Source organism: Anastrepha obliqua, chromosome 5 (assembly GCF_027943255.1).
Source record: "Anastrepha obliqua isolate idAnaObli1 chromosome 5, idAnaObli1_1.0, whole genome shotgun sequence".
NCBI classification, from domain to species: domain Eukaryota; kingdom Metazoa; phylum Arthropoda; class Insecta; order Diptera; family Tephritidae; genus Anastrepha; species Anastrepha obliqua.
This window is the reverse complement of record NC_072896.1, coordinates 14271204-14296830: the sequence shown is the minus strand read 5'-3', so window position 1 is coordinate 14296830 and position 25627 is coordinate 14271204. Positions and strand designations below refer to the sequence as shown.

General features: G+C 33.5%; 1 long non-coding RNA gene across 1 annotated transcript in view; it reads left to right on the top strand.

Moving 5' to 3' along the window:
- The first annotated feature begins 503 nt into the window (after positions 1–503).
- Positions 504–25627, top strand: part of LOC129246827 (uncharacterized) — a 67374-nt gene continuing 42250 nt past the window's right edge. Inside the window, exons 1-2 of the long non-coding RNA XR_008582517.1 lie at positions 504–846; positions 1207–2100. This is a non-coding gene — a long non-coding RNA (uncharacterized LOC129246827). The remainder of the gene's footprint in view (positions 847–1206; positions 2101–25627) is intronic.

The window sequence follows — 25627 nt, the reverse complement described above, 5'->3', positions numbered from 1 at the left end:
CAAGTTTAAGCTATGCAGATTGTGCCTCCTAATAAAATGTCCCTACATAAAACCGGCTTCTGAAATGACCAAAACAAAAATTTACTTGCATAACTAATGCAATATTGCTATGAAACCAGAAATCTCGTTTGACTTTCGAGAATATATACAAACAAAAAAAAAGGAAAGGAAAAGAAAAGAACGGCTAAACAACCACCATTCAATTCGAAGAAAAAGTCACTGCGCAGGCTCAATGCGAAACGAATTCGAATGTTTGCGCCCAACATATGAGCGAGAACGCTTTCAACCCCCCCTAAAGGAATGTGAAACGAGAAAACACGCAAATAGTTGCACGTTTTATGAGCGTTTTGTAGTAGTGAAATAGTGTTTTTTTTGTGGAAAGCAAAAAATTAAAATCTGAAAGGAATAATTAAACTAATTTTTGAAAAATTAGATTTTTTCGGTGTTTTATTATTTTCGAAAATTGTGATTTTTAAATGTGAGTTCAGCGTCGCTGATGTTATCCTGCTGTCAGAATTTCAGTGTGGCTGGGATAGGCACTACAACAAATCGCATGCTTCCTAGTTGTTCGCTCGTGATGTTTGTTTTTGTTGCAGTGGGCTTCGGTGTGCTATTGTGACTGCTGTTGTTGTTCTTATTTTTGCTTGTGCTGGCGACGGTGGTGGTGGTGTTTGCCCGAACAAAACGGCGTGAGTGTCCTTGCATTGCTCAGCAGCGGCGCCAATGCAATAACAACGGCAACAACAACAATACTGACTGACATAAGGAGCAAACGAAAAGTTTCGAAAGAGCCAGTCATCCTGCTGCCTTCTGCCTGATATTGCTGGTGTATCCATCCAAATCGCGGTATATTTTCAATTCAGTTTGTCTTTGTCGTTCGTTGCGGTCGTTACCTTACGTTAAAACGTTGGAATAGGCCAAATCAGTCAAACACAGATTAAAGGAAGTAAATATATATACTTATATATATATATCTAGAAAGCAGCTACGTCAAAACGCCAGAAGGAGTTTTTCACACCAGTATTCCAGTATTTAATGAAAAAAAAAATAAATAAAAGAAATCCAGGTCCGCGTTTCACTTTTCAAACGCCTGTTGACCGAAAAAATTGTAATAAAGCACTGGACTGAACAACGACGAAGACAAAGTGTAGTACCGAGCAAAACAAATTTGAAAAAAATCACGAAAGTTTGTTTTTGAAAACACAGAAAACTGTTGTGCCGTAAAGAAAGCCGTCAAACAATAACAAAAAAACAGAGCACATTTTTAAGCCGTGTTTTTTGTCAAAGTGCAGCAATAAAAAATTCAACCATCCATCTTTTAGCGCAACAAATACGACTAAACAATAAAAATCGTAACAGACGGATAGTATTTATACAGTAGCATAGTTGTAGAGCGTAAATTTTTCCGAATCGAAACCACAGTGTGTGCATAGCAGCAGTGTACTTTTGTTGAAGGAATTCTTGCGTGAAAAGATTAAATTAAAATATTGTAGAAAATTTAAAAGCAAAACGAAATCAACTTAAAGTTTCACAAACATATCCTTAGAGAAGAAAATATTAAAAATTAAAATAAATAAAAGAATTTAATTCAAAAATTAAATCCCATACTCGTCGGCATACCAATAGTCCAACAGACCAACTCATCAACCAACCAACCAACCAAATCACACACTTTAGTGTTCTTTGTAATCCAATTAAGTCCAACTGCTGCGTTTCTATTTGTGCAAGTGTTTGTTTGAAACGCCGCCCCAACAATATCAACATAAAATCGCCGCCCGTCGTACATACATCAAACAGACAAGAGCACTGATACTGTTATTTTCACTTTAAACAAATCCTACTACAGCTATCCGCACACAAAGCAGCAGCAACAACCATCACCAAGGCTTCATCTTGTCAACAACGACTGTTGGTGTAAATCAATCCAAGCCACCTTTAAACAAAAAAAAAATCAATAAATTTCTTAGTTTACTTAGTCGTCGCTAGTCGTTCTCAGTCATTGTCAGTGCGAGTTAGTCGTCATCATGTTGATTGGATTAGTACGCGACTCTGTAATGCAGTGCTTCTGCCATACATGCCGGGCTCCCATTTTGCCAGCTGGTGAGTGAAAATGATTTCTATGAATGTATGCTTTTTCAGCTGTAAATGCCTGTTATGCAAAAACCATTCGTTAATATTCCATAAGTGGGCGATCAGGGTGAACGCTGGGTATGGTATTCTGAAAGAAAACAAAAAAATAAATAAAAATACGGAAAAAATTTAAATACAAAATAAATTATAAAAACATTTTTTAATACTTTTGTAATATGTTTTTTTAATTGTTTTTTTTTTAGTAGTTATATTTTTCAATTTTATTAAGTTTTTTTCTAAATTTTATTAAATTGGTTTTTTATTTTTATTTAATTTAATTGTTTTTTTTGTTTGCTATTTTTATACCATACTTGTATAATATAAACAAAACTATAAAAAACATTGTTTCCAATTTTCTTTTATATTTTTAAATGTTTTGTAATATTTTTATTTGTTTCTTTTTTTTTGTATATTTTCTTTTGTATTGTTTTGTTTTTGTTTTGTAATGATTTTTTTTTTTTTTTCAAATGTATTTTATTTTATTTTTTGTAGTGTAATTTCATTTGAATAAATTTTTTTGTTTTTTAATTTTGTATGTAATTTTTTTTTTTAGTTTTGTATTTTTATTTAAATAAATATTTTTTTAAATTTCGCATTTATTTATTTTAATTATTATTTTTTCTCCGTACTTTTTCTTTTTTTTTGAAAAGACTATGAAAAAATTGTTTCCAATTTTCTTTTATATTTTTTAATGTTTTGTAATGGTTTTGGAATATCTTTTATTTCGTATTTTTTTTTTTTTTGTATTTATTTTTTGTATTTTATTTATTTTTGTATTTTTTTTCTTTTGTTTTGTAATGATTTTTTTTTATGAAATTGTTTGTTCAAATGTTTTGCTGTTTACACTATAAACTTCATTTAATTAAATTCTTTTTTTAAATTTTTTTTATGTAGTTTATTATTATTTTTTTTTTTTAATTTTATATTTTTATGTTAATTGAATATTTTTTTTAGTTTCGCATTTATATATTTTAATTATTATTTTTTCTCCTTTAAAAAAACAAAACTATGAAAAAATTGTTTCCAATTTTCTTTTAAATTTTTTAATGTTTTGTAATGGCTTTGTAATATTTTGTTTTTTTTTTGTTTTTTTTTTGTTTTTTTTTTTGTATTTGTTTGTTTGTTTTTTAATGAGTTTTTATTTAATTTTTTTTCAAATGTATTTTATTTTGTTTTTTGTAGTGTACTTTTATTTAATTAAATTATTTTTTTAAATATTTTACGTAACTTATTTATTTTTTTAGTTTTATATTTTTATGTTAATTAAATATTTTTTTAAATTTCGCATTTCTTTATTTTAATTAATATTTTTTCTTCTTTTTATTTTTGTATTTCAACTTTTATACTACAGTCGCAGTGGCGGCTATTACTATATTTGTTTTTAGTTCATACTTTTTTCAATTTTATTTTATTTTTATTTTTTTTATGTAATTACATTTTTTTCATTTTTTTTATTTCTAAAAGAAAAGAATTTAATTTTATTTATATTTTTTTTGCCTAATTTATTTTATTTAAAAAAAAAAAAATTTTATTTATCTAATTAAATTAATTTTTTTAATTTTTGCATTTCTTTGTTATTATTATAATTGTTTCTTTTTTATCTGAACTTTGAGATTCCGTCGCAGTGGCGGCCATCACATTATTTTGTTATTATATTTTTTTTAATTTGTTTTTCCTTTTTTAATATTTTTTATTTTTTTTTTATTTTTAATTTTTTTTAATTTTTTTAATTTTTTTTTGTTAATTTTATTTTATTATTAGTTTTTTCTGTAATTTATTTTTTTCCACCTTTTTATTTAATTAAATCAATTTTTTTAATTTTTGCATTTCTTTGCATTTTCATCATAATTTTTTCTTTTTTTTTTTCTTTGTATTTCAACTTTGAAATTCCAGTCGCAGTGGCGGCCATCACAAGAAAGATAAAATTAAAATTAACCTGTCGGCCGCTAACTGCTTACGACGAACTTCTTTCAAAATGCTTCTGCTAAAAAGTGACTGTCATTTGAAGGCGACATAAATTCGCACAGAGCTCTGCTTTAATAGCAAATATCCTAATTCAGAGCCAAGATTTCGATAGGGAAAATATGTCATTACCTAAAAAAGCATGAATCAAAAAACAGTTTGTGGGCTGGGCTATCATTGTGTGCGCGTTGTGCTGAAAGCCTTGCAACTTAAAGTATAAAAAAGGAAATTCTATTTATCTATCCATATAATTTCATAAACATATCACACATATGGCGTATAACATCTTTGAATCCCGATAAATATCTCGCGCTTAGTATGAAAGATTAAAAATCGGTAATTTCTTATGAAAAAAAAACAAAAAAAAAAGAATTATAGACTTTACTGTTAATATGAGCAAAATAATCTTTGCACGGAAAGACAAATTTTAAAGATACCTCAATATATTTTATTTTCTCGTATATGAAAGCTCACCCTCCTTTCAACAAATGGAGTTCTGGTCAGACCATCAAGTCCGATCCCATCAGTGTTCAGTCAATTGATAAACAATTCCATTATCAAAGAACAATTCGAAAATCGAAGCTTCACACAAAATAGTAATCAGTCTCATGCATTCCAGCAACTTAGGGTCAGACGAGCACATTTTTCATCAAAAGGACATCCTTTTGAAGTCACAGTCCTCTAACCTCAATAATACTAATAAGAACGTAGTAGTACGCGCCTTAATAAGTATAGTAAGTTGCTGTTTTGCTTGATCTTGCCTCATAATGTCTCCATGTACTGTACAAAATCAGGCTAGTGAAACATATGAGTGGTGTAGTGTACAAAGTATAAAGCCTGCTTATTTTGTAAAGTTTCCGCACTGTGTGCCTGTAACTAGCGGTAGTTTTTGTTGGGATGAAGTTTTCTATTGACGCAATACGCTTTTCTAGGCACATCCGTAGTCCTTGTTTTGCAATGAGAAATAACAACTTACTTTTGCTATTTACCCTTTTAAATGAACTGATTGAAACTATTTCAAGTAATTTTCAGTATTTGATAAATTTTTATATTTTAAAGTAAGCTGTGCTTCTCCGAGACCAGATTTTTCTCATGGCTGAAGCAAAAAAATTTGGTTTATGTGTGTAAATTCTCTACTTCTGACATTTAAAAAAGCAAGGAATGAGTTACATTTCCCATTTATCTGTTTCTCTTGCTTTTCCACCTGCTTGGTCGAGCCAAAGAATATATAATATTTCCTGAAGCGCTGAAATATCATTTATGTTATACAAAATACTTAAGCTAGAGCTTGCGATAATAGATACACTACCACTTACCTGAAGGAGACCGGTGATCAGGTGTTATGAAGAAAACATGGAGTCTATATGAGGTGATTGCTAGAGTTATTAGGATTTTTAGTGCATATGTTCATCGAACGTCGAGCCCCCAAACAAAAATTAGTTATCTTGGCTTGATAGCTGGAGCGACTCTGCTGCAGGGTTATATCCGATCTACTATATGTGAGACTAATTGAAGCAGGTAATCAGCTAGGGTATAAAACAACAAATGATAGAAAATGTTTTTTTCTAATACTGGTCGGATCACGGCAGGCAATGACAAATCTTCGTGAGTATTTCTATCACGAAATAGTTGCTCATAAAAAACCATTTGTCGTTCGGAGGCGGCATAAAACTGTAAGTCCCTCCAGTTGTGCAAAAACATCAAGACGCACACGATAAATAGAAGAGGGCCGAGCTAAACGCAAAGAAATGGGTGTAAATTTCAAAATACTATCTCCACATGGCTGTAAGTCTTGCTGCCTATCAAACAGAGCTCAGAATTGAATCCATATGTTAGGATATCCCACATTACGCGAATCATTCCTTGCATAAGCTTGCTCAGAACTCCAGATATTATTTGAGAAATGTGCTGCTAACATTTATAATCAAAGAATGATCTCAGTGGCGGTGGTTTTGACTACCGCGAAATTTGTGCTGTCCAAGTTTTCGTTTGAGTGAGTAGATGGACAAACTATTGGTAAGATGCAACCAGTGCATGCTTTGAAGCAAGAACTTCGTAAGCCATTTAAGAATTCCGCACATGGAAGCTAGTTGGTGAATTAATAAGTCTATGGCGTAACTTGGTTAAGCAATGACTAAGCAATGTTTATTTATTCTGTGGTTACAAACTTCCTTCGCTCAGTGCCGACTACTTCACGAGCTGAGTGCATCTATTGTATGTACTCAGTGGTGATTGTGAGGAATCGCTTTACCGTAAGGTGTATGGGCTTAGCCAAAATGTTTCTTCCAATCTCGGAGGGCCTAATGAAAGAGTTATCTACTCCCATTAACGAGGTTGTAAAGTTGACATTTGATGGCATAGTTGTACAGCTAATGCCCTATTACTTAGAAAGCTGGTCTGCAGCACATAATAATACTCTCTTGGTCATTGAAGTTTTTGGGTGAGTCACTCTGTTACTTAGTTATGCGGTGACTAGTAGACAAGGAGGACTGGTTCATCTAATTTCATCTGGCTTAAACAAATGTATGGTTCCACAATTCGTGACATATCTGAGAGTTAATTTCTTATCTAACTATAAAAACTACATTTGTTCTGCTTGCCTTCAGGATAAGACCAGAAAGTATAAGTATTTTGTTTTCGCACAAACATCTGAGTTATCTCGGTTACTTGGAGCGGACTACTAAATAATACAATGGCTGATTTACGACTTGAGTTTGCCATTATTGGAAACACAGTGTATAGGGGGATCACTTAGGGAAGCTTCGCTTTTTCTTGTCATTTGACACATTTCTATGAGTTTTAATCAAAAACTTGAATCATTCTTAAATTAACAGTAATTTTTGCATATCTACAATACACAAACACATTTTTGTAATATATATTCCGCTGCATTGGATTTACAGATTTTCGAACTACTTTGTGCTAGTTAGTAGTTATTCGTTTTCACTTTTATGAGTAATTTTCAAAATTTCCAATATTTTCTGCCATTAACGATAATCACAATTGCACGAAAGCCTTATGTAAGTAAACAAACCCCTAAGGAAAAATGCACGAATAAAAAAACTAGTCAATGCCGGCACGCAATGCTATAAAAATTAGTTAATAATAGCAACAATAGTGGAAAACGTTTGCGAGTAATATAAAACTACACGCGTGCAAAAGCGAACTGAAACGAACTGACACAAAGATATGTAGACGATAGTGAGGTTAAAGCGCGCAGGAGGTGATGGGCATGGCGAGCAGTTGGCGACGGCCGGCTCAGCGCCAACAAATAGGCTATATAAATTTTACAATCGTGCAGCAGTGCCGACAATGTGCAGACATGTGGCGCCAAGGCGAACGCTGTCGATGATGAGTCATAACTAAAACGTTTTTATTAGTGGCGATGTTTGACTATTTGACTATTTGCTGCTTGCCAGCGCATATTTGGGAGCCGACGCATATGAGAAGGAGGCTAAAGAACAACTCGGGTGGTGAGAACTAAGAGTTAATAAATCATCTATGTGGATTATAAAAATACTGCAAAGTTCAACAGTAGAGCAAACAAAGCAAACAAAAAAAGCAAAAAAGAAAAACGAAAAAAAAAAAAATAATAAAAATAAGTAAGCTGTTAATGGCGCAAATCATTAGAAACATCATAACAAAATATTAAAAATCCAAATGGAATTCGCGGTGGATACAATTCTCAGTGGTGGAAAGGAGTACTAGGCTTCTCACACGTGTCACAAAGTCATGCCATTTGTTATGGCCGTGAAAAGTACAACATATAGCTCACTTTTAGGCGCTCAATACATATATAATATACGTAGTGTAGAAAATAAAGTCGCGTGCCTAGAAAACAAGAAATGACCCAAACAACAAACCAAAATTGCAAACGGAAAGCAATTAGCAAAATAAATTTTACTACAAAAAGTAGGAAGAAACAAAAGCTGCGCTGTGAATCTCGGCTGTTCGACAGGCAAAAATTAACACAGCACAATTCACGAAATTGGGCACAACGGACCGATTGGACTGCGGGCAGATACTGCGTTTGCAAGAGTAGGTGATTAACAACGAAAATTACTCATTTGCTGTGTACCGGAGGCTCAGTGAGCAAGTGCAAAGATGGGAAAACATAATAAACACATAAGAAAAATAACAGGAGCGCGACGAATTATCAAGTTTTTCGGTTTTTTTAGTATTAATTTTTTTTATTTATTTAGGTTTTATTTATGTATTTTATAGTATTTTTTTTTATATTTTGTTAATATAATTTGTTTTTTTTTTATTATTGTTTATATATTTTTTTTATAAAAGTATATTGCATTCTACTATAAAAATTTTACAATTCAAAGTTCCAGACTTTGTAAAGAAGTTTTCAGAATTTAAAAAATTTTTCAGAATTTCATTAAAATACTAGCAAACGCGGCGAACTCCGTTTCGCCACCAGATGGCTTCGTTTTTTGTAACATTTCGTTTGTTGATTAAAAGATGAAGAAAAATTATATTTTTTTTTGTTTTATATTTGAAAAGGAAAAATTTTATTTCATTTCACAACAGTAATGAATTCATTTCGATTACAAAAATGAAGTGTAATTTAGTTGAATTTCTCTACGTAAAAAATGAAAGTGAATCCAAAGTAAATACTGAATGGAAGCGTTATACGTGTCCGCAATGTCGTTATACGTGTCGCTATACGTGGCAACATCTGCCTGAAATCGCCTGCCAACAATATCATCAAGCCGCCAAAGATGTTGTTATTTCGTCGAAGATCCTGTTAAGTTAAGTGCTTAAAGTGGTTTCTTATGTGCCATTGTGCACTCATCCCAAACAATGAGCTTGCATTGAGCAGAGTGCATACTATAGACCTCACGGAGCCCGAGACCTCTTCAACGAATGCAAAACCGTGGAAATTGGTTCGTGAGTTCTGGAGTTATAGTGTCAGGAAAGAAAACCCGACTTATTTCTATATTATAGATTACACTTTTAATCAGTTTTTAGGAAACTTCTGGTCATGCAACTTTGTAGTCCACTCGATTTTAAGATGGCAAGGTGTAAGTTTGAAGTCGCTCAAAAATGGCATTGAGTTTTGAGAATTTTTTTTTGCATATCAAGTCGACAATTTGCTTCCTGTTCGCAAGTCTTTAACAAACATGGAAAAAATTGTGGTATTGCACAACGAAGAAAAATTTTAAAAAATCAACGAGAATTTTGAGTCACTTAAAACTTGCACTTTATAAAAATGCAATGGGCTATAAAACTGCATATCTAGAATATTACTAAAAATTCTGAATGAGAAGTAGGAAATTTTGATGTATATATTTTTTTTTAATTTTCTAAATTTTTGAGAATTTTGTTCAGTAAGGATTCACTATTAAACGTTTAACTCCATAACAATGCTTCCCAATTGTGCAAATTTTGTTTTGAAAAAAAAAAAAATAATAAATAAATAAATCTGTGCGCGAACTTCATAGAGCGTTGGCGGCATCTGCGGTTCATATTTCTTTCAAAATGAGGAAGGATGAATGCTGTTACAATGAATGGCGAACGCTAAGGAACCAGGGTGACTGATTTTTTGTTTCCAAAAATTAATCAGCTAAACACGCCACACCATTTGATTCCAACAAGACGGTCCCCTTACAGCGCGCTGAACAAAAGATATATTTAAATATTCAAGTCACCATTAACGCCAAGCAGTCTAGGATTGGAGTAATCTAATGAACCAACTAAATGCAAAAAATAAACGCCATAAAATTATCTACCAGTTTGTAAGGGAAATATTCATTCCAACAATATCTCTGATTCGTGTTATCATTATACACATACAAACAATATTTTATTTCCTCCCACTCACTCGTTCGCTCACGTGCTTTCTGCATACCAACAACAATCAATAAAATCCCCAACGCGCTGATGGCTGCATGTACACGTGCGGTCACCAGTCACAAGCGCGCTTCCAAACAAAATGATAATGATAAATAATAAAAGAAAAATTAAAATAAAGCAACGGAAGTGATTTTGCCCACAGTGTTGACTTTCATAATGATTGTACTACGCTTTGGGCTGGCAAATAATCATGATTACCTACTCGATGCTTCCGTTGCCGAATTTTTATCTACCCGCATTGCCTCGCCACGCTTCGTCGCATGCCTATCTCAGACCTACCTCATTGTTATGCCGCCATGCAGCATAAATAAATTATTCGATAGCTTAAATTTGCAAATAAATATGAAACTTCAATGAGGCATACAAGCGAGTTGCATTAGTATTGATTGCTAAAGCCGCTCAAGTGAGCTTTCGTGTGTTGCCGAAAATAATGTTAATCATTATTGGTTTTTTTGTTTTTGTTTTTTGGTTTTCGGTTCATTTTGTTTTTGTTTTTTCTGTTTTTGTTTTTGATATTTGTCGCCGCGCTTCATTGCCTATGAACGCATAAATAATGTAGCTGCCTTCAGCAATACTGTGGGGAATTTTCACAATTTCGAGATTTATGGTTTCAAACTACATAGAATATGCAAATCAAATATGGCATATCTAACTACTTCTACGCTTGTTATTTTGTGTGAACCAAACGCTTAAATGGGGATTTGCGCTCTGCATGAGATTTTAATGAAACATTTTGAAGCTCCAAATTTTGACTATAAAATTTGTGTTTGACATGTTGTCTTTTTAATTCACTGTGCTTTAATTTGATTACTGCTCGCATGTTCTGTTTCAGTTAAAAATGAATTTTTTTTGTATATTACATTCATTTTGTAAAGAAAGTGTATATCAATTTCTTAATAGAATAAAAAAAATTATTTTGAAATTCACCCCCCAATATCTAATATTACAAGACTTATCTATTAAAATGAACACTCACGAGGTATTTCATATGAATAACAACGATTTTTCGTAAAATAAATTTCAAAAATGCTAAAAAGCTGCAAAAAGCTCCCGATATTCAACATGCAGTAAGCTTTCACGCAGGCTTTCATTAAATTTTTGTGCAGTGCTTAAGCGAGTTGTGAATAATTTGCTCTATGCGCATGTATTTCCAACTAACTTTAAATAAATATTTTTGAAAACAATTACACTAAAGCTTAGGTGGCGGTGTGCACTTTACTTGGGAAGTCCGGAATAAGATTAAAAGACGATTTGCATAGTATTCTAATAGATACTTGATACAGGCGCCAATTTTTGTACTAGTTTTTTTGCCATTTAAATATCTTTTGAATAGTGCTGCTTTAACATATTTTGAACTGAATAGTGTTTAACATAATTTTTAAAATAAACCTAAGAAGAATTTTTTTATGTAAACTAACCTCAATAATGGGAAAAGTGTTTTTGTTTAATAGCGGTCGCCCCTTGGCAGCCAATGACAAATGTCCGAGGGTATTTCTGCCGTAAAAAAGCTTTTCATAAGAAACCCTTTACTGTTCGGAGTTGGCTTGAAACGCACACCACAAATAGGTGGAGGAGCTCGACCAAATACCTAACAGAAGTGTAGGCGCCAATTATTTATTTTAAGTTCATCAGCAATAAATGGCGCCTATTCGTGTTGCACAAGCCAATATGCCTAGCGTAAAGTTAAGGGATCTATGCTCTCAGCATAATAAGAAAACTGGTTGCTGTTTACCGATGAATGCCGATATAATACTTTAAGGTGTATTTTTTTTTTCTTGGTCGGATATTTGCCATAACTACTATGACTTACTCATTTACACCCCGTTGCAAAATTATAAACACAACCTTTTTTTTATAAAAAAGTAGTTCATATTACAAGAACTTTGTATCGGATTTTTCAATCCTTAACTAAAAACCACCATATAACGGAAAGTTTCAAACTTTGTACAAGATTTTTCAAAATTCAATAAAACTTTCAACTTTTTAGCAAGAGTTTTTAGAATTATTCTGGGTATGCAGATTTATAGCCTACTAAGTTTCAAGTGACTGCAAAAAACCGTTGATTATGGTTTTTTTACGTTCCCAGGACAGTCGGATTGACGTTACAAGAACGACCAGTATTTATATCCTGCCAAAAACTGCCACTCCAGCAGCATTCCCCTTACATGTATGGGGAATATTTATGCTGTTCCAACAACAAAACGTCGAGGATATACTTTGCATGTAATTGATGTGTCTTGTATTAAATCCGATTTATTAACAATTCTTCAACCGAAGTTTGAAAGACATCGAACAGATGAAAGACATCTTCTAACTGATCAACCAATTTTTTTATAAATTCGAATAGAAAATAGAATATAGGAATAGTATATTCAGTATATTCATATACTGTAGCACATACTTCAAAGCCTCAGTAGATCAGTTTTCATAATAATAATAATAATAGTAATAAAAGCAATATATGGCACTATTGGTCCGTTAAGGGTTAGTACCAATGTTTTAGCATTCCAGATAACTTTTAAATTAACTTCTATTTTTCTTTTTGCTCAAATCACCTACACTAAAATTCATTGGCAACCCTATTTTACATTTATATACATTATACATTTAGTATTGAAAGTTGTATGGCAACCCTATGAGGAGATATATCGGAATTTAATCCATTGAAATCAATTCTCACTTGATGGCCCAATCGGTACATTTTATTTATTCTTTGAAAATTTATTAAAAGTGGCAACTTGATATGAGCAATCTCAGGGATAACATTTATCTATTTAAATTTATTCGGTAAAGTAATATCTGTCTACAAAATTTCATTCCAATTTACAGAACGGAGCTCCCATAGCATCAGCTAAAAAAAATAGGAGGTGTTTACGAGAATGGCTCACTTAAATTATAATAATAATAGGATATAATTAAAATTTCCAAATACTTGTCTAGTGATAGATATGTATTACAATTTTAGATATATTTTTAAGTAAAAAACATTTCTATCTTAGAAATACGTGGCAACCTCGTTCGTAATTATTTTGAGTCTAAAGGTTTTGCAAGTATTTTTTCGTTATTTATCTACTAATATTTTACTGACTGCATGTTTTAAATATAATTTTTTATAAAACGAGTTGGCAACCCTTTTAAAAAGATTTTTTCATAACCAAATACTTACCTTGTGATAGGTATGTATGTGTTATTACTTTAGATAACTTTTGAAGTAAAAAAAAATTCTGTATTGGAAATACGTGGCAACCTCGTTCATAATAATTTTAAGATGGGGGGGTTTGTAAGCCTTTTTTATTGCTTTTGCTACTAATATAATATTAAACTAACAGAATATTTTTAATATAATTTTTTTTTTTTGTAATTAAAGGGTTGCCAACTTTTAAAAAGTTACTACTTGTACACCTCCCATTTAGTATACTATTGTAATACTAGAATAAGGTTTTACTAATGGTAAAATAATAATTTTTTTTTTTTTATAACAAAGTTTGGCAACTCTGTTCATTACCATGCAAACTTAAATCTTCTTGGCAGAATTGTCGTTGATTATTCCCTTTGTTACCCAGCGTGCTTGTGCGTAGCGTATTTTGTATTTGCATTTTGTATTTTATTATATCACTGCTCTTAATTTCTAGCCGAACTTCCAACTTCCATTGCCGCATTTCATTTTATTATCATGTAACAATTTTCTTCATTAGTCAGCCTTGACCCAATCCACTTTTCTCTTGCATGTGCGGAATTTCAATTCTATGCTCTCATTGCTGTTTGAACAGCGGACGTGCAACATGAATACAAAAATGTAAGAATGTCAAAGACGCAGTACAGAGTTGCAGTTATTTTTGCACATTCCGAGAAGGCACTTCAAAAGGTCTTCATTTCGGTGCAAGAAATCAGCATATTTTGCTACGCTCTAATTGCAACTGAAGTCGGCAAACACGTTGGCGCATATGTGCATGCATAACGCATATGTATGGAAGTGCCAATGTTATGCGAGCAAGCCATGGCATGTCACACCTCGAACACACACTCGACCACTCGTATTAGATTCCAATTTGCAGTTACTATCAGTCGCCTTCTAAACATTAGATTCACAGCATTCGCCCAGCAAGTGATACTGCCGTAGCGCATTTGTCCCAGCTTAAGATGCTGGCCGCTTTGATGCGAAGGTCAAAAGTGGCTGCTGAATGCTTTTGCTACGTTTTTGTTTTTCCACCTTCCGCTTGGCTTATAGATTTGGTGTCATTAGATATTGCAGAGTGCAGCGTCGTCGAGTGTTTATGCAATGCTTCGTTAACTACAGTTTCTTCTTCGTTAGCTTTCCCTTTTTGCTTGTCTTTGGGGCAATTGGTTACTCATACGCACTGGTGGTTGCGCGCCCTCTAAAACACTCGGACAGAGTTACATACATTGCACTAGGTAAGTGCGCTTGTTTTAGTATGTGTCCGCGGTTATGCAGTTGATTCTAACACTGAGTTTAAGATAAAAACACACAAAGTCAAGTGCGGCCTGAAAAAGCAAAAATGTGAATGCAATTAAATTTGAGGAGATGAGAATGTCAGGCAGTTAGCGGCAAAGGCCATTTTCGATGGTGGCAACTAATTGCAGTTATTACAAAGTGCGGCTTTGTTTATCTTACAAATGTTTATTTGTCTATTTATTTATAGAGTTAGAGTTAATTTTGTCTTATACTCAATTATTTATAATTGATGATATGACTATGAATAAGTTCGTGCGGTTTTTTTCGAAATTTGAAACTTTATTGACGTAAAATGGTTACAAATTTAGTATTCAAAGTATTGTCCATCGCTTACTACTACTTTTTCCCATCTTTCTGGCAATTCACGGATTCCCTTTGTGAAAAATTCGGTCGGTTTTGCCGCAATCCACGAATCGATCCATTTTTTGACTTCATCGTAATTACGGAAGTGCTGGTCAGCCAGGCCATGTTGCATCGATCGGAAGAGATAGTAATCGGATGGCGCAAGGTCTGGACTATACGGCGGGTGGGGTAGGACATCCCATTTGAGCGTTTCTAAGTATGTTTTGACCACTTGTGCAACATGTGGCCGAGCATTGTCATGTTGCAAAATAACTTTGTCGTGTCTATCGGCGTATTGCGGCCGTTTTTCTCGCAGTGCTCGGCTCAAACGCATCAATTGTCGTCGGTAGACATCCCCCGTAATCGTTTCATTCGGTTTCAGTAGCTCATAATACACAACACCCAGCTGGTCCCACCAGATACACAGCATAACCTTCAGGCCATGAATATTCTGCGCCGACGTCGATGTTGAAGCATGGCCAGGGTATCCATACGTTGCCCGACGTTTTGGATTGTCGTAATGGACCCACTTTTCATCGCCAGTCACAATTCGATGCAAAAAACCCTTTCTTTTGTGCCGTTGAAGCTGTTGTTCGCATGCCATAAAACGGCGTTCAACGTCTCTTGGCTTCAATTCATACGGCACCCAATGGCCTACCTTTCGGATCATTCCCATGGCTTTTAAACGTTTGGAAATGGTTGATTGATCAACTCCCAAAGTTTTTGCAACCTCTTCTTACGTTTGAGCCGGATCTTGATCGAGCAATTCCTCCAATTCGATATCCATGAACTTTGGCGGCGCACCCTCGCGTTCTTCGTCTTCCAAGCCAAAATCACCACTTTGAAAGCGTGCAAACCACTTCTGGCACGTTCGCTCAGCTAGAGCATGCTCACCATAAACTTCCACCAAGATACGATGACTTTCGGCTGCTTTTTTCTTCATATTAAAATAATGAAGAAGAATTCCCCGCAAAAACACATTATTTGGCACGAAATTCGACATTTTCAAGTGTGGTAAAAATATTGTTGTTTACGCTTGAAATAAAAAACTTATACTGACGTTTGTGCCTTACGACAGTAGCTCTCCAATGAATGTTTGGAAATGTGGATCGATGGAATAATAATCAAGTTACGCCATCTGTTGTAAAACCGCACGAACTTATTCATAGTCCTATTAAGATTATGCACCAAGTACTTGGAGTAGACTTTTAAAAAGATTTTTAACGTGCTTGATGCTAATCTGAACTCCAAATATATTAGCTCCGGATATGATGTATACGAAATGTTCCGATTTGAAAGTACAAAGATTACCATAGTCATTTCGTAAACGGCTTAGCACTAAGTGTAAAATTTTTTCAACTCTAATCAGTGCAATAGACTTTTAACGGGAAGGAATTCATAGCTTATTTTGTATTTTTTTTACCAAAAAATAGATTCGGGAATGTTCAAGCATCAGATTACTAGTAAAAGAAAAGATTATGATGCGTTCGACAGATCTTCTAAATAGATGCATTTTTTCGTGTATTTTATGCAGTCTCCAAATATGTAAAATATACGCAAATTTCAATTTTCATAATTGTTCGATTCTCAGCTTCTTGCATAATTTCTAGAAAAGAATTTTTCCAACAAGTGAAAACAATATATTCTCATTTCTTTCATTTTTGGCGTGATTTTCGCATTACTCGGAAAATTTTTTTCTAGAAATTAATCAAGAAGCTGAGAATTGGAAATATATACTAGGTTGCCCGTATTCGACGGACCCATGTGTTTTTTGGGCCCATTCCAATCGACGAGGCTTGTCCACAGGCAACAATCTTTGCGTCAATTGAATCTTATACGGGAATAAAAGCAAATCAATGCGGATAATTCGTTGTAAAGTGGTCCGAGCAATGCCCAACTGCTGAGAACGGCGATTTTGAGATGCCCTTGGCGACGTCTCAACACTGGCCCGTGCAAGAGCAATATTCTCATCCGATCGCCGTGGTCGGTTTTGATTTGGTCTCTTTGGATTAGAAAGAGCATCACCAGTCGAAAACCTTTCGTACAAACGTTTAATGGTGTTCTTAGAAGGCGCACTTTAAAATTTATTTCTTTCTATTTAATTTCTTCAATTGACTTCTTTTGTTAAATGTAAATTTCAATAATTTGGGAGCGCTCGCGTGGCGTGAACTGTTCCATGGTAAAAATCTGTTTGGACTGACGCTTCCAATGGGGTATGTCATTAAGCGATCTGACGTCTCTGCCAAAAGAGACAGGGTTGCCAGATGGGTCCGTCGAATATTGGCAATCCTGTATACATTCACATACAACCTTTATGGAAGTCATCTACAAGGATCGCCTCCGAGCGGCAGAGAGTTTTTTACGAGGAGCTTATTCAAGGCAAAAATACACTCGAGGGAGCGACCGCCATCAGAGAAAACTTTCTATCAACCTTCGCATTACTAATAGTGGATGGCGAAAAAGGCCGGAAGGAAATATAAAATTTATTGTATCCAACCCTAGCCAATAAATATATTCGTATATCAGAATGGCTCAACAGTTTTCCTAATTAATTTTTAACATTTATTTGCAATTAAACGAAAGTCGCATTGCTTTCGTTTGATTTTGACTTTTGTTTATATTTATATATATTCTCTCATATTTATTTCTAAGTACTGAGTTCAAATATGCAGTGAAACCTTTTGAATTTTGAAGTTTTGAACCCAAATTAGAGCAACAACTGCCACATTCCCAACACAGGTAGTTTACATATATCTTTTTAATATATTTTTTAAATGCTATTTTCGCACAGATACCATAACTACCATCTTTCTCTATTTCACAAGTTTTTCATTAAATCTAGTGTGCAATAAAATAATCGAAGCTACATCCCACTATAAATATACGACACACACGAGATCACCTCTGCGTATGAGTAACACTTTATTGTTTTAGACACGTTCGCACATACAAGCAACCATATATGAACTAACAGAAATACATCAACTAAACATATATATCTAACCACTGCATTGCGTCAGCTTACTAACTTTAGCAGCTGGTATGTAGTTTATTGCACTATACAGTCGCTCTGTATTAATATAATTCTCTGTTGTAGACTTGTGCGTGGAGCAAAGTAAATGAAAAGCCATAAACTACAAATGTTGTGCTCGTCTTCTTTGTGACAAGTCTGGTTAGGGGCATTCATGCAACGGTGAACGAAAAAAAAAAATAAGAACTAAAAATTGTAAAAATTTGAAGTGTTAAATCAAAAATGTTGATATTTTTTAAAGCTGCAGTCGGTGGAATTGTCGCATGATGGCTTTTATGAACTTTTAGCAACTCAATATATAAATTTTCATAATTTTTTTGTGAAAACATAGTTCATCTACAACAAATACCCCATAAATCTAAGTTAAAGACTCTGTAAATTCTCTTTGATTTTTAATATCTCTCCCGCCTTCAGGGTGTGGCGCATTTTCAAATTTTTTGTTGGTTTTCGGTTTTCGCGTGTTGCTTTCATTAAATTCTACACTTAAAGAAATAATGAAAGGGCCAAATGATGTAAAGAAAAAGTTCTTATTTTTTATTTTATTTAAAGAAATGTATGCTATTGCTATTGCGGCCGCCGTAACCGAATGGGTTTGTGCGTGAGTACCATTCGGATTTCAGAGAGTGAACGTCGGTTCGAATCTCGGTGAAACACCAAAGTTAAGAAAAACATTTTTCTAATAGCGTTCGCCCCTCGGCAGGCAATGGCAAACCTCCTCATAAAAATATCTTCGGCGTCGGCTTGAAACTGTAGGTCCCTCCATTTGTGGAACAACATCAAGACGCACGCCACAAATAGGAGGAGGAGCCCGGCCAAACACCCAAGAAGGGTGTACGCGCCAATTCTATATATATATATGCTATTGAAGTGAAACTTTTTACACGTCGATGGACGAGCGAGAATGGAGAGTAAAATTTCAAGGTCATGCAACGTTTTGGGCATTTTCGTTCCGCGAGAGAGAAAAAAGATATAACGTAGAGGAAAAGGAGAGAGAGAGCTATACTTTATATATATCTTAGATACACTTTAGGCTATTGTTCCTTGTGGTTGCTAATTTCTAGTGAGAAATAACACTGCCTACTTTTTGGCGCTTGCTTGTTGGTGCAAACTTGTAGGAAATTAATTTTTGGTGTCTACTTTTTGGCGTTATATTTCCTTGGTGCCTACTGTTTGGGGCGTTTTTGGGTGTTAATTTTTTTGGCTTTTTTTTTGGTGCCTACTTTTTGGCGCTTATTTCCGTTTCCTGGCTAGTGCTTAGTGCGTACTATAAAGTGCTATCCATTCCGGCGTCGGATTTATTGGTATTGCCTTGCGGTAATTTGTGCCGTTTTTGTCTATTTGTATTCTCTGCAAATGTTGTGAATTTATTTAGATATATATTCTTTCTCTCTCTCTCTCTTGCTCTCTCATTCTGTCTCGGGTCTCTCCCTCTCTTTTGTCTTATTTTTAACATACTGCTTTTCTTAGATTTTTTATGTAGCCAAAAACTACTTAGAAATAATGAAACTCTCACGGAACGAAATAATGATAGAGCCAAAATATAAAAAATTAATAAATTTTATAAAAACTAGCGTCAGTATTTCAATATTTTGTGGATATATCCTTGTTAATTATGATTTACTGCAATCGGGGTGACATTGAATCAATCATCATTTTGACGGCGTTTTATCAATTCAACACCACTCAGTTCGGATTACATCTTTCAATTGTCTAACGTTTTCAAATTGTCGCCCATTATTGGATATTTGTTTTCATAGGATGCTCCAAAGATTCTCTATCGGGCTGAAGTCTGGACTACTAGCGGGCCATTCTATAATGGGATATCATGGGACAAAAACAAAAGTCCTTAGTTCTGCTGCTATTAAACTGTTATTAAACCGCTGCCTTATTCTATTGAAATATCCCCTCAAGTTCTCCTACTTCATCTGCAAAATCAACAAAGACCTCATCCAACAGCTCTATGTATTTTTCGCCGGTATTTAAATTGCGATCTTACCCAGGATATCCAATAGCAGGCCAAATCATTAGCGAACCACCACTGAAGTTTCGGGTCTTTCGCTTTTCTTTAGCTTTCCGTTTGTCGGCCCAATATGTTTTTTAATTATCGGCACTATGAATGCAAAACTTCTTCTCATCAACAAATACTACGTTTTGCCACTCCTCGTCCCAAAATTGGTATTTTTCTACAAATTTAAAGCTCCCTACTTTATGACGCGTTTTCAGCATTGGCTTGGGTGTGGGATTAACGTACTCAAAGGGATCGCCTGCTTTTAAAATTTTCTTAATACGTCTCACAGAAACTTTTACAATTTAGTGAGCGTTGAATTTCCGACGGGCTGTGCATTTTATTTACTGCAAGCGGACGTATTTCTTTTAAGTCTCGTTGAGAAAGTATTAGTTTTCTGCCAGAAGTTTTATTCTTTCCATAATTTTCACATAATTTTAAATAATGGGGCACTACATTTTTTTGTTTATGAATTTTCTCAGCTGTTTTATGTGTTTGACAATTGATTTTCATTTTTCAGGATTTATAAAAATTCGGCAAATTCACATCGGAATTAAAAACACAAAAAACAGAAAGAAATAAATTTGGGTGCGCTGTTTTATAGCCCATTAAATTTTAGTATAATAAATCATATATTTGATAAAAAGTTAATAAAAATGAAAACAAGAAAAAAAAAGTAGTTTACGCTGCTCAAATGTCGCATATGCTCAAGAATTCAGCTATTCATATAGTGCATGTGAACAGAGATTAATAGAGATAGGTTGGGAGAGTGATTAGACAGAGGTAAGAGTAGTAGCTGAGAAGCTTGGACGATGACTATATACGAATCCCGCATCGGTTGGAGTGCTTGGAGAAGTATTTTCTGGAAGATTTTTGAACCTTTGCAAGTTGGCGACAGAGAGTATCGTAGGCGATGGATACGCTTTTAGAAAGTAAAAACCTATGAATTATAGGAATCCCAAGGAACTCGCTAGATATTTGAAAGGCCTTCTAAAAAACTCATAAAGCACTCTAGAGAGCTCATAAAGTATAAAACTTCATTCAGGTATTCGTGAAAAAATTGGATAGTAGATTTCATATTAGAGTCTGAAAAAATTTATAGTAGATTGCATAGTTGAGTCTAGAAGCAACAGACGTTGCTGCCTCTGAAGCCGTCTATAAATTTTTCGAAACCACATAGAATCTTTCTTAAATAAGAAAAAATTTTCTTAAAGTCGCTAATAAGTCTAAAGTTTCTAATAACTCTAGAAAAATATTGGAATAGGTGTAAAAATTGTATAGAAAAAAATGTAGATTTAAGTAAACTACTCTTGGAACAGGCTACAAAATTCGTAGAACTTCTTAGAAGGTTCGTGGGATGTTTTACAAACTATAAAAAAAATCTGGCGAAAACTTTATAAGAAGCAAAAGTAAAATTAGGTACCTTTTTGAACACTTAGGAACGCTTAGAAATTCACAGAAATATCTAGAAATCTATCTGAAAATATGATTAAACAACTCTCGACACTTTCCAGAAAATTTATAGGAGCTTTCTGCAACATCTTCAAGGAACTTCATAGAGCTTTTTCAAGCACTTGAATATTCTCATTTCTTTTTGACGAAAGTATTTTTACTTTCGCTTCAAAAATATATATACGAATAGGTTGAAAAATGTACATCTTAAAAAAAAATTTTTTTTAATTAAATTTTAATAGGACTATGAATAAGTTCGTGCGGTTTTACAACAGATGGCGTAACTTGATTATTATTCCATCGATCCACATTTCCAAACATTCATTGGAGAGCTACTGTCGTAAGGCACAAACGTCAGTATAAGTTTTTTATTTGAAGCGTAAACAACAATATTTTTACCACACTTGAAAATGTCGAATTTCGTGCCAAATAATGTGTTTTTGCGGGGAATTCTTCTTCATTATTTTAATATGAAGAAAAAAGCAGCCGAAAGTCATCGTATCTTGGTGGAAGTTTATGGTGAGCATGCTCTAGCTGAGCGAACGTGCCAGAAGTGGTTTGCACGCTTTAAAAGTGGTGATTTTGGCTTGGAAGACGAAGAACGCGAGGGTGCGCCGCCAAAGTTCATGGATACCGAATTGGAGGAATCGCTCGATCAAGATCCGGCTCAAACGCAAGAAGAGGTTGCAAAAACTTTGGGAGTTGATCAATCAACCATTTCCAAACGTTTAAAAGCCATGGGAATGATCCGAAAGGTAGGCCATTGGGTGCCGTATGAATTGAAGCCAAGAGACGTTGAACGCCGTTTTATGGCATGCGAACAACAGCTTCAACGGCACAAAAGAAAGGGTTTTTTGCATCGAATTGTGACTGGCGATGAAAAGTGGGTCCATTACGACAATCCAAAACGTCGGGCAACGTATGGATACCCTGGCCATGCTTCAACATCGACGTCGGCGCAGAATATTCATGGCCTGAAGGTTATGCTGTGTATCTGGTGGGACCAGCTGGGTGTTGTGTATTATGAGCTACTGAAACCGAATGAAACGATTACGGGGGATGTCTACCGACGACAATTGATGCGTTTGAGCCGAGCACTGCGAGAAAAACGGCCGCAATACGCCGATAGACACGACAAAGTTATTTTGCAACATGACAATGCTCGGCCACATGTTGCATAAGTGGTCAAAACATACTTAGAAACGCTCAAATGGGATGTCCTACCCCACTCGCCGTATAGTCCAGACCTTGCGCCATCCGATTACTATCTCTTCCGATCGATGCAACATGGCCTGGCTGACCAGCACTTCCGTAATTACGATGAAGTCAAAAAATGGATCGATTCGTGGATTGCGGCAAAACCGACCGAATTTTTCACAAAGGGAATCCGTGAATTGCCAGAAAGATGGGAAAAAGTAGTAGTAAGCGATGGACAATACTTTGAATATTAAATTTGTAACCATTTTACGTCAATAAAGTTTCAAATTTCGAAAAAAACCGCACGAACTTATTCATAGTCCTTAAGAGCTTTTTTTTCAACGTATTTTGAAATAAAATTATAGAATTTTTGTTTGGTTTTGGAATTTTGTTTTTGTATTTATTTGTTTTTGTTGTTATTTAAATTTTTTTTAAATTTTTGTTGTTATTATTGTATAATTTTTTGTTGTTATCATAACATTTTGTTATTATCATAATTTTTTTTTGTTATTAAATTTTTTTTTATAATTTTTTGTTGTTATAATTTTTTTTTATAATTTGTTTTTTTACATTTTTTTTATACTTATGTTTTTTAAGTTTTTGTTGTTATAGTTTTTGTTGTTGTTATAATAAGTTTTGTTGTGGTTATAATATTTTTTTGTTTTTTTTTTTTTCAGAAATTTTTTGTAAGAACTTTATTATTATTTTTTTTTTATAATTAATTTTTCTTTATACAGTTTTTTTATAAATATTTTTTTATAAATATTTTTTTATAAATATTTTTTTTATAAAGATTTGTTTATAAATATTTTTTTATAATTTTTGTTTTATAATTCTTTTTTTTACAATTGTTGGTTGTTATAATATTTCGTTTTTTGTTGTTTTTCAAGAATTTTTTTAGTATGAATTTTTTTTTTGTAATTTATATTAATAAATTCTCTATTTATGTTTGATGAATAACCTCTTTCAAATAGTACTGAATTATATGTTCCGCACGCCTGTTAAAATCCCAGAGCAGCAGCTGCTAGCAACTTATGTAATTTGTGGCATGTTCGTTGAGATTTTGTAATTGCGTCTAATCCGTGCTTGTGAATCCCAGTGTGTGCGTGTGTGCTAGCTCAGCGGTGTGTATTTGAGTGTGTATTATTTCTGTGAACTAACTAACTACGCACTGAAGTGTGTGAGCAAATAGAATGAACCATAATGGCGACTACATTCACCAAATACAGCAAAAAATAAGTAAAACAGGGGCAGAAAGTGGCAAATCGTGCTTTATGCCATGCAATGGAGCTTATGACGCGCATTTTGTCTTATGTGCCAACGAAAATAAAAATAAATACATTTTAATACATACTCTCCTGTATTCCGATATTTCTTGCATAGAGCCCCAACAAAATTGTTGGTAGCTCAAATCAGTAATTGTGGCGAAAAACCACAAAAATAGTATACTACATACAAATATATAACACACACTATGTATAAGTATATATGTGTAGATATAATGTGTATTTACAGACCTCTCATTCGCATTTTTTCCCCACTTTGCGTTCATTTAAGTTTTTACGTTTTGTTCACTTGGTATTAGAAATTCTTTTCTACCTTCTACTTTTTGTTTCAGCCACTGTAGTCTCTAGGGCTCTTTTTCATTAACGAATTGACCTTGAGTTGAATTAGAATATGGCTCAAAGGTTTTCGTTCGCCACTCGCATGATGCCTCGTTGCCACACCAATTGGTTATACCATTTTTCATTTGCATTTTTCGCCTTCAATAGCGCGCTAGGCCAAGCTATAGGTGGCAGGGAATTCTTAAGAGGGTCAAAAAGCGCACAATATATTTTTTGTTGTCTTTCAACTTTATGAGTTTTCCCTTAACCGAGTAACTTATTCTCTCCCGCGGTAGTGAAGCGCTTCAGCAAAGCTCTATAAGAATGTTAGTCCATTGTAGAAGTACTTTGTCGTGCGAGTACTGGCGTAAAAGTTTTTATGTTGCTATTTTTGTTGTTGTGGCTGTTTGTGTGATTACTGTACAATACATTAGTCATTTTCTAAATGTCGTAATTTTTATATGTGGGTTTTAGGCGCCTACACATGGCTCACCCTCGGCCCACCATTTATTTGCCTGTGGCAAGGAATTCCTTTCCTTTGACTTTTTTTACGCCGTAGCTATTTTACTAATTTTAACCTCGATTGTTATTTTATTGCACGTTTTTTGTTTCTTTTTAATTTCTCTACATACATTTTAGAGGTCAAAATGAACCAATCGATTCAAATGGCGTCATACATAGTTTAGCTACCTTTGGCCTTCAACTAATGTACGTTTAAGGAGTTAAATATATGAGTAGGAGTTGGAGACCTTTGTTGTCGAAATAGAAATAAATGAAATAATTATTAACGCTATCATTATTTTCGCATTACCATCAGCATGAAGCTGTTGAAAATTATAGTGGTCTTTTAGGCGTCAACGGCAATATACCCATGCACTGTAATAAGTAATTTACAGAAATTCTGAATAAGCAGATTCTATATCAACTGATTAAATTTTTTTTAAGGAAGTACAATAAGAAGCAAATTGAGAAATTTTGAAAAAAAGTATAGTTTTTTTTTGAGATTTTTCAACGTTGAGAACTTTGGTATAGGGTGAAATTTCTATGACTCTTTTTAACATTTTCTTCCGTTTTTATAATTTTTTATGATAAAATAAATTAAAAAAAAAAATTTTATTAAAAATTAATTTTTTAAGTTTTGTTGAAAATTTGTTTTTTGTTGAAATTTATTAATTTTTGTTAATTATAACTTTTTTTAAAAGTTATTTTTTTGTAATGATGGCTTTTTATTATTATTACATTTTAGTTGTTATTTTTTTAAATATTTTTTTTATAATTTTTATTCAGATTTTTTCGATGTTGAAAATTTCGGTATAGGGTGAAATTTCAACTGTTTTTATATATATTCTCGTTTTTAATTAATTTGGATGATAAAATAAATAAAAAAAAAATCTTTGCATTGAGTAGAAATAAGTTTTTGTTAAAAATGTGTTTATTGTTGAATATTTTTTTTTCAATTATTTTTTTTCATTATACTTTTTTATATTAATTCTTTTTTAATGATGTGTTTGTGTTATTTTATATTATTCTTTTAATTTATTTGTTATTATTTTTTAATTTTTTTC